Below are 7,613 nucleotides of genomic sequence, written 5' to 3'. Positions count from 1 at the left end.
TTTTTGCATTTGCTGGCGCATTTTTAGAAGAACGTTGTAACCTATTCACATTATTACACACACAGAACACGTGTACTGTCCACTGCTGAACATAAGAATCCCACAATAATAAGTGTGGCAACTACTAGCGATTTTGCCAGTAGTTGCCACGCTTTACAAGCAGGGATTGGGATGTGATGCTGGGACCACACTGTAATATATATATGTACTAATCAATATAGTTTGATAGCACATTTCTGAAAGAAGTACCTATTCACGTTACTACACCATAATACAATTATACCATCTTATAACCAAACTGACTAGAGGGAAACAAATTCATCTTCAGCATACTCGTGTTTTAAACACCGTCAGTTTGTAATAAGCCTCTTCAGTATTGGCAACCCGCAATTAACGCATCTGAAACGCAGACATCCCTAGGAACACAAGATGAACTTGGTATTCCTGAATCAGATAGCATTTATGATCAGACTCTGACAGAATCAGCTTTTATTTTTTGTACCATTTTTATTGTGAAAAAGAAACTTATTTCCATCTCTGTTACAAACAAACTGTTCACGATGTGTTTTTTCTTTCGTTCTCAGAAAAATAAACACATTCTACTACAATGGTAGGAAATATTAAAATTAAAGATTGTGCCCACAAAAAACCGAATTCAATTGCCACACAGTCAGTTATTTTGGTTTAAAAATTAAACTACTATATAGAAATTTTATCACAATTAGTCTAATTTTGATAAAATTTCTACAGGAACAATCTATATGTGTATCCTTTCAGATAAAAAAAGAATTTTCCAAATCGGTTTACAACTGACGGAGTTATGAGGTAACAAACGTAAAAATATACAACCGAATCGAAAACTTCCTTTTTTAAGTCGGTTGAAAATTATATATATGGCGTACTAAATAATTATGTAAGAACATGTAACAGATATCTTTGAATATATGCATATACATAAATTATCGGAACGTTAATATATATGCAAGCAGTACTATATCATAACACGCAAGTTCATTCAATCGAGGATTGAAGTCATAGAAACGGTTCAGCGAACTGTTGCGCAAGCGTGCATTGCGCCTGCGCAGGTCCGGCTCGTGCTGGAAAGCCCGTCTTGTGCAAACACAATGCAACCGAAAAATCCTGGTTCGCGTGCAACAAAGTAGGCCATTATTTAGAATTAACGGTAACACAAACTGAATATAAGAAATTCAATCAACATTAATTACATTACATTCAATTCATTTAAATGTGTAGTGTATGACGTTTGCATATCTCTTTTAATTCTAAATAAAACAATCTCTCTCTAAAGTCGTACACTCTTGACAGAGTGGTCGTGGTTGTCACAATGACAGTGGATCGTCGATGAGGCTCTCCTTAATATATAACAAAACAATAGAGAGAGCATAATATATAATAAAACAATAGACTAAATAACTCTGACTAAATTTTGTTTGTTGAGTTTTACTATAGGCCTATTTTCAGCAGTGGATAGATTATGGCTGAGATGATGATGATGATGAAACTTTATTATATATTCATATTGGGAACAAAAAAAACGGTCAAAATTTATTAAAAAAAGTTTAAGAGAAATAGCAAAAACACCATTACAGATGATATTTTCGGGAGTATTTAATACGAAGGGGTTTATCATTAATACCTTTAACAAGGTAAGCGATTTAGTAGTGGCACGCTTAGTTTTCATATAAATTAAATTACACGCGGCATCTGTTATATCTGTGTTTATTATGTAAAAGTAAATTAAACACATGTAATTCTAGGTTAATTTCCTTTTTTAAACTAGTAAATGTTATGACATTAATTTTGAAACTTTATAGTTCTTAATTATTTACCAATCGTAATACCAATAACGTATTTATGTAATACCTTAGAAAAATAAATGCAAAAAATATATACCATTCAAAGAAATGAGTCTCCTATTAAAATATATGTATACATATAAATATATGTATGTATTATACAGTTTCAATTATCTTCGCCTATTTAGTGCCGATATTTTTTTTTTATTTTTTCCAACACATTTCGATTTTCTTATTAAACTAAATTATTTGTATAAAATATGTAAAAATATATATGTATATTAGTATCTATATAATAGTGCGCCACCTAGTTTTTGTCCTTTTTCTCAATAACCTTTACCTAAAGATTGTCTGAAAAAGACACCTTTCATCCAACATTTCTCATTATAAGTGGTGCAGTAGTGTTAATAAATATGTAAATAAAATTAACAAAGTCCAATTACCTAATTCCTACTTTTTCTTGACTGCATTTTTATACTTACTCTTTCACTTTAACTTCATTTCACTTCTTAGTGAGTGTAGGCACTCATTAAGAAATCAGTTAACATATGATCAACTTAACTTTCTTCCTTTCATACATAAACAAGTAGTTCAGACAGGTAGTCATACAAAATGAAATTATGAATCATACCTGTGACCTTGAGCCCGGGACCGAATACGTATTCGGAACACGTACAGTATCCTCATTTGTTTATGACTGTGTATTTATATTTATATTCGTAACCACCTATGTAGGTCAATGCCACATAATAAAGAAAATATATGTAATTTTTAATGTATTTACAATACACATACACGCAACAATACATATGTCAATTTATTATTGATTCCACTAATAATATAAGTAATAAAAACAGTAACTCATTTCAAAATACATATTAAACATTTTGGTCTTTTATATAAACTTACAAGAAAGCTGTAAATGCGTTGATATCTTTTATACTAAGTATACTTCAGTACAAAAGACATCAACGAGTACATGATTCATATTATTTTAGCAAGTTTATATTGTATGTCCTAATCTCTAGAACCGTCATGCGGATTTAAAAAATATTTTTTGCTTTTGATAAGTAATTATAAAATATTAAAAAAGTTATAGGCTATTCAACACCATACGATCGTGGACGATGCCGCGAGATACAGCTAGTTTATATATATCTCTCTCTATATATATACTTCTTATCGGGGCAACTAATTCATTTATTTTCTTTCAGCTAATTAAATAGTTATTTTATATATGTGCTTAATATATATAACTTATATAAGAGTGATATATATCTTAAATAAATAACAAAATTTATACAGTAAGTACCTAAATATCATCATCATCGTATCAGCCGCTAACTGTCCACTGCTGAACTTAAACCTTCCCCATAAGAGGACTTTTGCCAGCAGTTTCCACACTTGACATGCGGGTTGGCAACCGCAATTAGGCTTTTAGTGATGTTTTAAGAGAAACGCTGCTGTCCATCCCTCGACCATTAAGTTCCCTTAGCCGCCCCTTACGACACCCACGGCAATGAAAGGGATGGTATGTTTTGTGTCGAAACCACACCAAACTTAAGGTTACTTCCTCTTCTTTATTCTCATATAAATAGCAGTACATCAAAGTTTAAATCAATCATATTATCAACAAATTGAATTATAAAATTAATTGTAGAGCCTCTAGCCTAGCTATAAAAGCATCAATATTAATTTCAATTAACTAGGTTACGTTAGCTTAAGAAATAATTTGCAATATTTTAACAAAATTATCAGGTCATATGTCCTTATTGTGATCCAGAGAAAGCGGTTTATTCGCCCGATACGGCGCGACGTGAACCGGTTAGATAATCTCATTGTGTCGTAATATAGATCCTACGATGCAACGTCTTATTATTGTGTCTTTATATATATTAAGTAGTATAATAAAGTCGTAAGGATTGTTACTACGTGCATGGAGTTGTTATTCGCGAAAATAATCTAGAAAAAGTGAAAAAGTAGTAAAAGATATAAAAGAAAGTAACAATATAGAGCATATGTCGCCTGAAACCGTAATAGTTAATGTACTCGTATAACGTGTAGAATAAATATAATATGAATTGTTAAGCAGAATTTTATAGTGTTAATAATTTTTTAAAATAGTAACTGACTGCAGAATACTCAATTTTATTTATTCATTACTTTATTTTGTTATTAAATTGTTTTTATTAACTAACTAATGTCAATTGTTTACTGACATTATTGTAGAAAAATTTTGCACGCCATTGTTTTGGCAAAACACGCATGTTCATAATACATTATTACTAGCATCCGTGTACTGTCTTTTTGACCAAATAAATAATAAATAATCTTATGGAAGAAACAATAAATAGTATCTATCTATTATTATTATTAACATAAGATGCCAACATTGAGTTTACTACTACAATACCTTAACCGTAAAATAAAAAATATATGCAACCGCAGTCAGGCTTTGATGATGTTTTAAGAGGGGGTCTGCTGCCCATCATTTGATGAATAAACTGCCTTAGTCTCTTACGACACTCATAAGAAAGGAAGGAGTGGCCCGTTAGATTTCGGGACCACACGGCATTGGTGACCACTAATTTCCCGGTTCAAAAAGCAAACTTAATACTAAGAAGCATTATTTCCCAGTCAACCTTATAAAAATATCATTTTACACACTATACATTAAATGCGCGCTGGTAGGAGGGAAGGGCAGCGGCAATAAATGAATATGATTAGGGCTGACTAGTTTATTTCCTTCACATGACGTATATATAGTAAAAAACAAAAGTGTTATAAAAAAACAGATTAAAAATAGAAAAAAAATTGAAGAGATAAAGTTTTATTATAGAAGGTCTGCCGCCAATACTATACATAAAAATTCTAATACATACACTACATAGAATAAATATACTTGTATATACACAACTGTATGGTATTTTTTATAATAGCACTATCTTGAGCATTCACAGTGACTATATAGTATCCTAAATATCACATTAATATAATAAATGTGTATATTATAACGGTGGATGGATAGAGGATTGTTACTCTTTCCCTCAAAAACTACTAAAATAATTTGAATGAAATATGGAACATTGATAGGCTGTATTATAATTTAACATGTAGAATACATTATATACAGACCTGCGGGTAAAGACGCAGGATACAAATACAATAGGAATAAATAAAAAAAAATTATGATGATTCAAACGTCTGAACAAAGTCACACGAGCACTACTGCTTTTCTTTTTTTTTTTGGATGAAAATGGATTGGTAACCCCGCCCGCGCTAACGAGATACGCTGGCGGAGCACCACTGAGGGTGATCGATGAGAATGAAAACAGGCCAGTTAGCCTATCATGATGAATTAATCATGAAGAATTAATCATGATAGTTTCCAGGGAGAACCGCGTGGAGGTCGACCTGGTTAGGTATATTGCTAGCAATGGGATTTTTAGTCTCCATTACTAACAATCCCTTTCCCCCCAGCACTACTGTTTGGCGGCAGAAATACGATTATGCCCATATCAACTTTAGGTCAATATCATCATCGTTCTAGCCATTATCTGTCCACTGCTGAGCATAGGCCTCCCCCATAGACTGTCATAAGAAATGATCCTAACTCACTTGCATCCACTGACTTCCTGCAATGCATTTAAGGTTGTCACTCCATATAATGGAGTGTCGTCCTACACTGCGTTTACCCGTACGTCGGCACTCAAGTACCTTTCTTTCCCATTGGTTGTAAGCTCCTCGAGCTATGTGACCAGTCCATTGCAACTTCAGCTTGCTTATCCTTCAGGTTATGTCGGTCACTTTGGTACTTTTACGGATATTCTAATTTCAGATTTTGCCACGCAAAATAACCTACACTTCAGGTACATTTGTATAATATAATCGTGCAGATTTGTCTATGCCAAGAAAACTTAATAAAAATGTGACCAAGTGTTTTTGAAATTATCACAGAACAATTCTGTGAATAAAATTAGTAACAAATCGAAACATTCAAATAATTATTATTTACATATTTAGGTGTGTACAGTTCTTATTGTATTATATGTTCAATTTTATCTAGGTATTATTAAGTTTTACCTTTAGCTGTACGAGTATGGTTTTTACCCAACATTCTATAGTTTTCTTTCAACTACTCAAAGGTTGACTGTTAGAGATCTTTCTATGGGATAAGTCAGCCATTGTATATTAAATCTTTTAATGTGTCCAATGTAAATTATATAGACTAAAGAATAAACAATTAATGGATTTTTATTATTAGACATCGTTACACTATTTATGGTCGGGTCAATCATTCGCTTGTCTACAATTTCCTTAAGTTCTATTGAAACAAACTATATATGCTGATTTACTATGACAAAAAAGTTACCAAATTACCGTAGAACAGAGAAAGACCAATACAAGAGTAAACTCTTTTGATTAAAAAACAATGAAGGTTTCAGAATTTATATATATATATATATAATATATATATATATATATATATATATATATATATATATATAATATACAAAAACTACTATCAAATTAAACAACTTATTTCTAAAGTCGGTTGAAAAGAGGTAAGCGTGCAAAGAAGGTAAGTGCGTGGGTTACAATTATGGTTGATTTTATGAAATTGCTGGTTTCACATTACCATCACTGCAATAGCGTTCAATTTTGAAATTGCGATATACAAACTGTTTGCAGGCAAAACATCCTTCGTCTATACAAGCTTTACGTTGCCAATATTGGGGACAAACTGACCCAATGCTATCAATATACTTTGTCTAGTTAAATTTCACACAGGTCGCCGCGGAAACCGTGATATCTAATTCCTACTGAATTAGAACAACTGACGTGACTTCATTCTCTCTTATCATCTACAGGCCCATTTTAAAAAATGTCAAATATAAGTTAAAACTCATAAATTCTTTTTAATTTTCTCTTTCAAATAATAAGTACATAAATTGAAGTTCATCACCACATGTATAAGTGATATTTGCAATTTATAGTGAAAATCGCATTTTTAACCGATACGAAAAAATAGATTTCGTGAAGGAAAATTCATATAAGATGAGCATATGACTAAACCCGTCAATACAAAAAATCATCAGAATCCGTTCAGAATTAACAAAGGTGACAAAGGTTACAACATACACATTAAAAAAATACAATAAAATTGAGAACTTCCTCCCTTTGAAATTAATTCAAAAGTAACGAATTATCTGACGAATGTATCATATAAAATAATACCATAAGTATAATAATAATACCGTAAGTACCATAGATTGAGAATGCCAGGTAGTATTCTTAATCTATTATACCTTGATAATCCATCATTACCATTTTTATATTTTTAAGTAAATACTCGTATATTAAAATCCCCCTTCCTTTCCCGTGGATATCGTAAGAGGTGAGTAAGGGATCTTAAAGGGATGGACAGCAGCGTCCCTCTTAAAACATTACCAAAAGCCTAACTGCGAATAACAACTCGTCTGCCAAACGTGGCAACTACTGGCAAAACCCTCTCTTATGGGAAAGGCCTATATTCAGCAGTAGACAAGAGGGATGCTGCTGCCAATTCTACGACGATAAGTTCACTTAGTCGTCTCTTACGACACCCACGGGAAAGCAAGGGGTGCTTTACTCTATGCCGGGACACACAAAACTATGTCAGGGAATTATTTTATATACAAAGTTCAAGAAAATTATTTTATTTCCCACTCATATTTCTCCTATCGAGCAGCTATGCTTGCATTGGTTTGAAAAATGAGATATAGCAATGAAATTACAATGTACGGAGGTATAATA

Source organism: Galleria mellonella, unplaced genomic scaffold (assembly GCF_026898425.1).
Source record: "Galleria mellonella isolate WM207_F2 unplaced genomic scaffold, CSIRO_AGI_GalMel_v1 utg55, whole genome shotgun sequence".
NCBI classification, from domain to species: domain Eukaryota; kingdom Metazoa; phylum Arthropoda; class Insecta; order Lepidoptera; family Pyralidae; genus Galleria; species Galleria mellonella.
This window is presented reverse-complemented; position numbering follows the sequence as displayed.